Source organism: Maylandia zebra, linkage group LG3, assembly GCF_041146795.1.
Source record: "Maylandia zebra isolate NMK-2024a linkage group LG3, Mzebra_GT3a, whole genome shotgun sequence".
In the NCBI taxonomy this organism is placed as follows: domain Eukaryota; kingdom Metazoa; phylum Chordata; class Actinopteri; order Cichliformes; family Cichlidae; genus Maylandia; species Maylandia zebra.
In genome coordinates, this window is record NC_135169.1 from 52,519,684 (window position 1) to 52,530,548 (window position 10,865).

A 10,865-nucleotide genomic window follows, 5' to 3' on the forward strand; every position below is an offset into this window, starting at 1 on the left:
GCCAATTACACCACACCAGGGTCTGTGACTCTTGCTCAGGCCACTTACACCACACCAGGGCCTGTGGCACTGGCTGAGGCCACTTACACCACACCAGGGCCTGTGGCTGCTGGCTGAGGCCACTTACACCACACCAGGGCCTGTGGCTGCTGGCTGAGGCCACTTACACCACACCAGGGCCTGTGGCTGCTGGCTGAGGGCACTTACACCACACCAGTGCCTGTGGCTTCTGGCTGAGGCCACTTACACCACACCAAGGCCTGTGGCTCTTGCTCAGGCCACTTACATCACACCAGGCCCTGCGCTTCTGGCCGAGGCCATCTTCACCAAACCAGGCCCTGTGCTGCTAGCTGTGGCCATGTACAACACACCAGGCCCTGTGCTGGTTCCTGAGGCCATCTTCAACAATCCAGGGTCTGTGCTGTTAGATAAATGCTAAACTGAGCCTTTGGGTTAGGGTATTATGCAAACATGCAGGTATGGTTATAGGATTGTCTTCGTAACTTCAGGTACTTGCCACCTAATCAGTTGAATCCATAAATTGAGACATTGTGCTGGGGCCAGCAGCTTACGGCCATACCACCCTGAGCACGCCCGACCTCGTCTGATCTCGGAAGCTAAGCAGGGCTGGGCTTGGTTAGTACTTGGATGGGAGACTGCCTGGGAATACCTGGTGCTGTAAGCCTTTCATTTTCATGTCATTGAACCGCTTTTGATCCAGAGAAGGGGTGTATTAAAAGAACAAAAGCAGCTGCCCATTAATGAGGGCACATTAACGACATTGCTTTTGGCTCTTTTCCAATGTCTTGTGCTGCTAGCTGATGCCACCTACACCACACCAGGGCCTGAGTGACCGGCTGGGGCCACTTACACCACATCAGGGCCTGTGGCTCTGGCTGAGGCCACTTACACCACACCAGGGCCTGTGGCTGCTGGCTGAGGCCACTTACACCACACCAGGGCCTGTGGCTGCTGGCTGAGGCCACCTACACCACACCAGGGCCTTAGTTGCTATTGAGGCCAATTACACCACACCAGGGTCTGTAGCTCTTGCTCAGGCCACTTACACCACACCAGGGCCTGTGGCTGCTGGCTGAGGCCACTTACACCACACCAGGGCCTGTGGCTGCTGGCTGAGGCCACCTACACCACACCAGGGCCTTAGTTGCTATTGAGGCCAATTACACCACACCAGGGTCTGTGGCTCTTGCTCAGGCCACTTACACCACACCAGGGCCTGTGGCTGCTGGCTGAGGCCACTTACACCACACCAGGGCATTAGTTCCTATTGAGGCCACTTACACCACACCAGGGCCTGTGGCTGCTGGCTGAGGCCACCTACACCACACCAGGGCATTAGTTGCTATTGAGGCCAATTACACCACACCAGGGTCTGTGGCTCTTGCTCAGGCCACTTACACCACACCAGGGCCTGTGGCACTGGCTGAGGCCACTTACACCACACCAGGGCCTGTGGCTGCTGGCTGAGGCCACTTACACCACACCAGGGCCTGTGGCTGCTGGCTGAGGCCACTTACACCACACCAGGGCCTGTGGCTGCTGGCTGAGGCCACCTACACCACACCAGGGCCTGTGGCTGCTGGCTGAGGCCACTTACACCACACCAGGGCCTGTGGCACTGGCTGAGGCCACTTACACCACACCAGGGCCTGTGGCTGCTGGCTGAGGCCACTTACACCACACCAGGGCCTGTGGCTGCTGGCTGAGGCCACTTACACCACACCAGGGCCTGTGGCTGCTGGCTGAGGCCACTTACACCACACCAGTGCCTGTGGCTTCTGGCTGAGGCCACTTACACCACACCAGGGCCTGTGGCTGCTGGCTGAGGCCACCTACACCACACCAGGGCCTTAGTTGCTATTGAGGCCAATTACACCACACCAGGGTCTGTGGCTCTTGCTCAGGCCACTTACACCACACCAGGGCCTGTGGCTGCTGGCTGAGGCCACTTACACCACACCAGGGCATTAGTTGCTATTGAGGCCACTTACACCACACCAGGGCCTGTGGCTGCTGGCTGAGGCCACCTACACCACACCAGGGCATTAGTTGCTATTGAGGCCAATTACACCACACCAGGGTCTGTGGCTCTTGCTCAGGCCACTTACACCACACCAGGGCCTGAGTGACCGACTGGGGCCACTTACACCACATCAGGGCCTGTGGCTCTGGCTGAGGCCACTTACACCACACCAGGGCCTGTGGCTGCTGGCTGAGGCCACTTACACCACACCAGGGCCTTAGTTGCTATTGAGGCCAATTACACCACACCAGGGCCTTAGTTGCTATTGAGGCCAATTACACCACACCAGGGCCTGTGGCTGCTGGCTGAGGCCACTTACACCACACCAGGGCATTAGTTGCTATTGAGGCCACTTACACCACACCAGGGCCTGTGGCACTGGCTGAGGCCACTTACACCACACCAGGGCCTGTGGCTGCTGGCTGAGGCCACCTACACCACACCAGGGCATTAGTTGCTATTGAGGCCAATTACACCACACCAGGGTCTGTGACTCTTGCTCAGGCCACTTACACCACACCAGGGCCTGTGGCACTGGCTGAGGCCACTTACACCACACCAGGGCCTGTGGCTCTGGCTGAGGCCACTTACACCACACCAGGGCCTGTGGCTGCTGGCTGAGGCCACTTACACCACACCAGGGCCTGTGGCTGCTGGCTGAGGCCACTTACACCACACCAGGGCCTGTGGCTGCTGGCTGAGGCCACTTACACCACACCAGGGCCTGTGGCTGCTGGCTGAGGCCACTTACACCACACCAGTGCCTGTGGCTTCTGGCTGAGGCGACTTACACCACACCAGGGCCTGTGGCTCTTGCTCAGGCCACTCACATCACACCAGGCCCTGCGCTTCTGGCCGAGGCCATCTTCACCAAACCAGGCCCTGTGCTGCTAGCTGTGGCCATGTACAACACACCAGGCCCTGTGCTGGTTCCTGAGGCCATCTTCAACAATCCAGGGCCTGTGCTGTTAGATAAATGCTAAACTGAGCCTTTGGGTTAGGGTATTATGCAAACATGCAGGTATGGTTAAAGGATTGTCTTCGTAACTTCAGGTACTTGCCACCTAATCACTTGAATCCATAAATTGAGACATTGTGCTGGGGCCAGCAGCTTACGGCCATACCACCCTGAGCACGCCCGACCTCGTCTGATCTCGGAAGCTAAGCAGGGCTGGGCTTGGTTAGTACTTGGATGGGAGACTACCTGGGAATACCTGGTGCTGTAAGCCTTTCATTTTCATGTCATTGAACCGCTTTTGATCCAGAGAAGGGGTGTATTAAAAGACCAAAAGCAGCTGCCCATTAATGAGGGCACATTAACGACATTGCTTTTGGCTGTTTTCCAATGTCTTGTGCTGCTAGCTGATGCCACCTACACCACACCAGGGCCTGAGTGACCGGCTGGGGCCACTTACACCACACCAGGGCCTGTGGCTGCTGGCTGAGGCCACTTACACCACACCAGGGTCTGTGGCTCTTGCTCAGGCCACTTACACCACACCAGGGCCTGTGGCACTGGCTGAGGCCACTTACACCACACCAGGGCCTGTGGCTGCTGGCTGAGGCCACTTACACCACACCAGGGCCTGTGGCTGCTGGATGAGGCGACTTACACCACACCAAGGCCTGTGGCTGCTGGCTGAGGCCACTTACACCACACCAGGGCCTTAGTTGCTATTGAGGCCACTTACACCACACCAGGGCCTGTGGCTGCTGGCTGTGGCCATGTACACCACACCAGGGCCTGTGGCTGCTGGCTGAGGCCACATACACCACCCCAGGGCCTTAGTTGCTATTGAGGCCAATTACACCACACCAGGGCCTGTGGCACTGGCTGAGGCCACTTACACCACACCAGGGCCTGTGGCTGCTGGCTGAGGCCACTTACACCACACCAGGGCATTAGTTGCTATTGAGGCCAATTACACCACACCAGGGTCTGTGGCTCTTGCTCAGGCCACTTACACCACACCAGGGCGTGTGGCACTGGCTGAGGCCACTTACACCACACCAGGGCCTGTGGCTCTGGCTGAGGCCACTTACACCACACCAGGGCCTGTGGCTGCTGGCTGAGGCCACTTACACCACACCAGGGCCTGTGGCTGCTGGCTGAGGCCACTTACACCACACCAGGGCCTGTGGCTGCTGGCTGAGGCCACTTACACCACACCAGGGCCTTAGTTGCTATTGAGGCCACTTACACCACACCAGGGCCTGTGGCTGCTGGCTGTGGCCATGTACACCACACCAGGGCCTGTGGCTGCTGGCTGAGGCCACATACACCACCCCAGGGCCTTAGTTGCTATTGAGGCCAATTACACCACACCAGGGCTTGTGGCTGCTGGATGAGGCGACTTACACCACACCAAGGCCTGTGGCTGCTGGCTGAGCCCACCTACACCACACCAGGGCCTGAGTGACCGGCTGCGGCCACTTACACCACATCAGGGCCTGTGGCTGCTGGCTGAGGCCACTTACACCACACCAGGGCCTGTGGCTGCTGGCTGAGGCCACTTACACCACACCAGGGCATTAGTTGCTATTGAGGCCAATTACACCACACCAGGGCCTGTGGCTCTGGCTGAGGCCACTTACACCACACCAGGGCCTGTGGCTGCTGGATGAGGCGACTTACACCACACCAAGGCCTGTGGCTGCTGGCTGAGGCCACTTACACCACACCAGGGCCTTAGTTGCTATTGAGGCCACTTACACCACACCAGGGCCTGTGGCTGCTGGCTGAGGCCACATACACCACACCACGGCCTTATTTGCTTCTGAGGCCACTTACACCACACCAGGGCCTGTGGCTGCTGGCTGAGGCCACTTACTCCACACCAGGGCCTGTTGCTCTTGCTAAGGCCACTTACACCACACCAGGGCCTGTGGCTCTTGCTCAGGCCACTTACTCCACACCAGGGCCTGTGGCTCTTGCTCAGGCCACTCATATCACACCAGGCCCTGTGCTTCTGGCCGAGGCCATCTTCACCAAACCAGGCCCTGTGCTGCTAGCTTTGGTCATGTACAACACACCAGGCCCTGTTCTGGTTCCTGAGGCCATCTTCAACAATCCAGGGCCTGTGATGTTGGATAAATGCTAAACTGAGCCTTTGGGTTAGGGTATTATGCAAACATGCAGGTATGGTTAAAGGATTGTCTTCGTAACTTCAGGTACTTGCCACCTAATCAGTTGAATCCATAAATTGAGACATTGTGCTGGGGCCAGCAGCTTACGGCCATACCACCCTGAGCACGCCTGATCTCGGAAGCTAAGCAGGGCTGGGCTTGGTTAGTACTTGGATGGGAGACTTCCTTGGAATACCTGGTGCTGTAAGCCTTTGATTTTCATGTCATTGAACCGCTTTTGAACCAGAGAAGGGGTGTATTAAAAGACCAAAAGCAGCTGCCCATTAATGAGGGCACATTAACGACATTGCTTTTGGCTCTTTTCCAATGTCTTGTGCTGCTAGCTGATGCCACTTACACCACACCAGGGCCTGAGTGACCGGCTGGGGCCACTTACACCACATCAGGGCCTGTGGTTGCTGGCTGAGGCCACTTACACCACACCAGGGCCTGTGGCTGCTGGCTGAGGCCACCTACACCACACCAGGGCATTAGTTGCTATTGAGGCCAATTACACCACACCAGGGTCTGTGGCTCTTGCTCAGGCCACTTACACCACACCAGGGCCTGTGGCACTGGCTGAGGCCACTTACACCACACCAGGGCCTGTGGCTGCTGGATGAGGCGACTTACACCACACCAAGGCCTGTGGCTGCTGGATGAGGCCACTTACACCACACCAGGGCCTTAGTTGCTATTGAGGCCACTTACATCACACCAGGGCCTGTGGCTCTGGCTTAGGCCACTTACTCCACACCAGGGCCTGTTGCTCTTGCTAAGGCCACTTACACCACACCAGGGCCTGTGGCTCTTGCTCAGGCCACTTACTCCACACCAGGGCCTGTGGCTCTTGCTCAGGCCACTCATATCACACCAGGCCCTGTGCTTCTGGCCGAGGCCATCTTCACCAAACCAGGCCCTGTGCTGCTAGCTTTGGTCATGTACAACACACCAGGCCCTGTTCTGGTTCCTGAGGCCATCTTCAACAATCCAGGGCCTGTGATGTTGGATAAATGCTAAACTGAGCCTTTGGGTTAGGGTATTATGCAAACATGCAGGTATGGTTAAAGGATTGTCTTCGTAACTTCAGGTACTTGCCACCTAATCAGTTGAATCCATAAATTGAGACATTGTGCTGGGGCCAGCAGCTTACGGCCATACCACCCTGAGCACGCCCGACCTCGTCTGATCTCGGAAGCTAAGCAGGGCTGGGCTTGGTTAGTACTTGGATGGGAGACTGCCTGGGAATACCTGGTGCTGTAAGCCTTTAATTTTCATGTCATTGAACCGCTTTTGATCCAGAGAAGGGGTGTATTAAAAAACCAAAAGCACCTGCCCATTAATGAGGGCACATTAACGACATTGCTTTTGGCTGTTTTCCAATGTCTTGTGCTGCTAGCTGATGCCACATACACCACACCAGGGCCTGAGTGACCGGCTGGGGCCACTTACACCACATCAGGGCCTGTGGCTGCTGGCTGAGGCCACTTACACCACACCAGGGCATTAGTTGCTATTGAGGCCAATTACACCACACCAGGGCCTGTGGCTCTGGCTGAGGCCACTTACACCACACCAGGGTCTGTGGCTGCTGGATGAGGCCACTTACACCACACCAAGGCCTGTGGCTGCTGGCTGAGGCCACTTACACCACACCAGGGCCTTAGTTGCTATTGAGGCCACTTACACCACACCAGGGCCTGTGGCTGCTGGCTGAGGCCACATACACCACACCACGGCCTTATTTGCTTCTGAGGCCACTTACACCACACCAGGGCCTGTGGCTGCTGGCTGAGGCCACATACACCACACCAGGGCCTTAGTTGCTATTGAGGCCAATTACACCACACCAGGGCCTTAGTTGCTATTGAGGCCAATTACACCACACCAGGGCCTGTGGCTCTTGCTCAGGCCACTTACTCCAGACCAGGGCCTGTGGCTCTTGCTCAGGCCACTCATATCACACCAGGCCCTGTGCTTCTGGCCGAGGCCATCTTCACCAAACCAGGCCCTGTGCTGCTAGCTGTGGCCATGTACAACACACCAGGCCCTGTTCTGGTTCCTGAGGCCATCTTCAACAATCCAGGGCCTGTGCTGTTGGATAAATGCTAAACTGAGCCTTTGGGTTAGGGTATTATGCAAACATGCAGGTATGGTTATAGGATTGTCTTCGTAACTTCAGGTACTTGCCACCTAATCACTTGAATCCATAAATTGAGACATTGTGCTGGGGCCAGCAGCTTACGGCCATACCACCCTGAGCACGCCCGACCTCGTCTGATCTCGGAAGCTAAGCAGGGCTGGGCTTGGTTAGTACTTGGATGGGAGACTTCCTTGGAATACCTGGTGCTGTAAGCCTTTCATTTTCATGTCATTGAACCGCTTTTGATCCAGAGAAGGGGTGTATTAAAAGACCAAAAGCAGCTGCCCATTAATGAGGGCACATTAACGACATTGCTTTTGGCTGTTTTCCAATGTCTTGTGCTGCTAGCTGATGCCACCTACACCACACCAGGGCCTGAGTGACCGGCTGGGGCCACTTACACCACATCAGGGCCTGTGGCTGCTGGCTGAGGCCACTTACACCACACCAGGGCCTGTGGCTGCTGGCTGAGGCCACTTACACCACACCAGGGCATTAGTTGCTATTGAGGCCAATTACACCACACCAGGGTCTGTGGCTCTTGCTCAGGCCACTTACACCACACCAGGGCCTGTGGCACTGGCTGAGGCCACTTACACCACACCAGGGCCTGTGGCTGCTGGCTGAGGCCACTTACACCACACCAGTGCATTAGTTGCTATTGAGGCCAATTACACCACACAAGGGTCTGTGACTCTTGCTCAGGCCACTTACACCACACCAGGGCCTGTGGCTGCTGGCTGAGGCCACTTACACCACACCAGGGCCTGTGGCTGCTGGCTGAGGCCACTTACACCACACCAGGGCCTGTGGCTGCTGGCTGAGGCCACTTACACCACACCAGTGCCTGTGGCTTCTGGCTGAGGCGACTTACACCACACCAAGGCCTGTGGCTGCTGGCTGAGGCCACTTACACCACACCAGGGCCTTAGTTGCTATTGAGGCCACTTACACCACACCAGGGCCTGTGGCTCCTGGCTGAGGCCACATACACCACACCACGGCCTTATTTGCTTCTGAGGCCACTTACACCACACCAGGGCCTTAGTTGCTATTGAGGCCAATTACACCACACCAGGGCCTGTGGCTCTTGCTCAGGCCACTTACTCCACACCAGGGCCTGTGGCTCTTGCTCAGGCCACTCATATCACACCAGGCCCTGTGCTTCTGGCCGAGGCCATCTTCACCAAACCAGGCCCTGTGCTGCTAGCTGTGGCCATGTACAACACACCAGGCCCTGTTCTGGTTCCTGAGGCCATCTTCAACAATCCAGGGCCTGTGCTGTTGGATAAATGCTAAACCGAACCTTTGGGTTAGGGTATTATGCAAACATGCAGGTATGGTTATAGGATTGTCTTCGTAACTTCAGGTACTTGCCACCTAATCAGTTGAATCCATAAATTGAGACATTGTGCTGTGGCCAGCAGCTTACGGCCATACCACCATGAGCATGCCCGACCACGTCTGATCTCGGAAGCTAAGCAGTGCTGGGCTTGGTTAGTACTTGGATGGGAGACTTCCTTGGAATACCTGGTGCTGTAAGCCTTTCATTTTCATGTCATTGAACCGCTTTTGATCCAGAGAAGGGGTGTATTAAAAGACCAAAAGCAGCTGCCCATTAATGAGGGCACATTAACGACATTGCTTTTGGCTCTTTTCCAATGTCTTGTGCTGCTAGCTGATGCCACCTACACCACACCAGGGTCTGTGGCTCTTGCTCAGGCCACTTACACCACACCAGGGCCTGTGGCTGCTGGCTGAGGCCACTTACACCACACCAGGGCCTGTGGCTGCTGGCTGAGGCCACTTACACCACACCAGGGCCTGTGGCTGCTGGCTGAGGCCACCTACACCACACCAGGGCCTTAGTTGCTATTGAGGCCAATTACACCACACCAGGGTCTGTGGCTCTTGCTCAGGCCACTTACACCACACCAGGGCCTGTGGCTGCTGGCTGAGGCCACTTACACCACACCAGGGCATTAGTTGCTATTGAGGCCACTTACACCACACCAGGGCCTGTGGCTGCTGGCTGAGGCCACCTACACCACACCAGGGCATTAGTTGCTATTGAGGCCAATTACACCACACCAGGGTCTGTGGCTCTTGCTCAGGCCACTTACACCACACCAGGGCCTGTGGCACTGGCTGAGGCCACTTACACCACACCAGGGCCTGTGGCTCTGGCTGAGGCCACTTACACCACACCAGGGCCTGTGGCTGCTGGCTGAGGCCACTTACACCACACCAGGGCCTGTGGCTGCTGGCTGAGGCCACTTACACCACACCAGGGCCTGTGGCTGCTGGCTGAGGCCACTTACACCACACCAGTGCCTGTGGCTTCTGGCTGAGGCCACTTACACCACACCAGGGCCTGTGGCTCTTGCTCAGGCCACTCACATCACACCAGGGCCTGTGGCTGCTGGCTGAGGGCACTTACACCACACCAGTGCCTGTGGCTTCTGGCTGAGGCCACTTACACCACACCAGGGCCTGTGGCTCTTGCTCAGGCCACTCACATCACACCAGGGCCTGTGGCTGCTGGCTGAGGGCACTTACACCACACCAGGGCCTGTGGCTCTTGCTCAGGCCACTTACACCACACCAGGGCCTGTGGCTCTTGCTCAGGCCACTCATATCACACCAGGCCCTGCGCTTCTGGCTGAGGCCATCTTCACCAAACCAGGCCCTGTGCTGCTAGCTGTGGCCATGTACAACACACCAGGCCCTGTGCTGGTTCCTGAGGCCATCTTCAACAATCCAGGGCCTGTGCTGTTAGATAAATGCTAAACTGAGCCTTTGGGTTAGGGTATTATGCAAACATGCAGGTATGGTTAAAGGATTGTCTTCGTAACTTCAGGTACTTGCCACCTAATCAGTTGAATCCATAAATTGAGACATTGTGCTGGGGCCAGCAGCTTACGGCCATACCACCCTGAGCACGCCCGACCTCGTCTGATCTCGGAAGCTAAGCAGGGCTGGGCTTGGTTAGTACTTGGATGGGAGACTACCTGGGAATACCTGGTGCTGTAAGCCTTTCATTTTCATGTCATTGAACCGCTTTTGATCCAGAGAAGGGGTGTATTAAAAGACCAAAAGCAGCTGCCCATTAATGAGGGCACATTAACGACATTGCTTTTGGCTGTTTTCCAATGTCTTGTGCTGCTAGCTGATGCCACCTACACCACACCAGGGCCTGAGTGACCGGCTGGGGCCACTTACACCACATCAGGGCCTGTGGCTGCTGGCTGAGGCCACTTACACCACACCAGGGCCTGTGGCTGCTGGCTGAGGCCACTTACACCACACCAGGGCATTATTTGCTATTGAGGCCAATTACACCACACCAGGGTCTGTGGCTCTTGCTCAGGCCACTTACACCACACCAGGGCCTGTGGCACTGGCTGAGGCCACTTACACCACACCAGGGCCTGTGGCTGCTGGCTGAGGCCACCTACACCACACCAGGGCATTAGTTGCTATTGAGGCCAATTACACCACACCAGGGTCTGTGACTCTTGCTCAGGCCACTTAGACCACACCAGGGCCTGT

The 10,865-nt window shown here is 56.7% G+C and overlaps 5 non-coding genes and 2 pseudogenes across 5 annotated transcripts; all 7 read left to right on the forward strand.

Annotated features, from left to right (window-relative positions):
- The first annotated feature begins 566 nt into the window (after positions 1 to 566).
- LOC143417791 (5S ribosomal RNA) lies at positions 567 to 685 on the forward strand. Its single transcript, XR_013097939.1, has one exon. It is a non-coding gene; the product is annotated as a 5S ribosomal RNA (ribosomal RNA).
- Positions 686 to 3,154: 2,469 nt separating this feature from the next.
- On the forward strand, positions 3,155 to 3,273 carry LOC143417605 (5S ribosomal RNA). Its single transcript, XR_013097751.1, has one exon. It is a non-coding gene; the product is annotated as a 5S ribosomal RNA (ribosomal RNA).
- Positions 3,274 to 5,272: 1,999 nt separating this feature from the next.
- On the forward strand, positions 5,273 to 5,381 carry LOC143417574 (5S ribosomal RNA; annotated as a pseudogene).
- A 936-nt stretch (positions 5,382 to 6,317) lies between these two features.
- LOC143417792 (5S ribosomal RNA) lies at positions 6,318 to 6,436 on the forward strand. Its single transcript, XR_013097940.1, has one exon. It is a non-coding gene; the product is annotated as a 5S ribosomal RNA (ribosomal RNA).
- A 973-nt stretch (positions 6,437 to 7,409) lies between these two features.
- On the forward strand, positions 7,410 to 7,528 carry LOC143417157 (5S ribosomal RNA). Its single transcript, XR_013097374.1, has one exon. It is a non-coding gene; the product is annotated as a 5S ribosomal RNA (ribosomal RNA).
- A 1,211-nt stretch (positions 7,529 to 8,739) lies between these two features.
- Positions 8,740 to 8,858, forward strand: LOC143417562 (5S ribosomal RNA; annotated as a pseudogene).
- A 1,372-nt stretch (positions 8,859 to 10,230) lies between these two features.
- LOC143417607 (5S ribosomal RNA) lies at positions 10,231 to 10,349 on the forward strand. The gene has a single exon (XR_013097753.1). It is a non-coding gene; the product is annotated as a 5S ribosomal RNA (ribosomal RNA).
- The last annotated feature ends 516 nt before the right edge of the window (positions 10,350 to 10,865 follow it).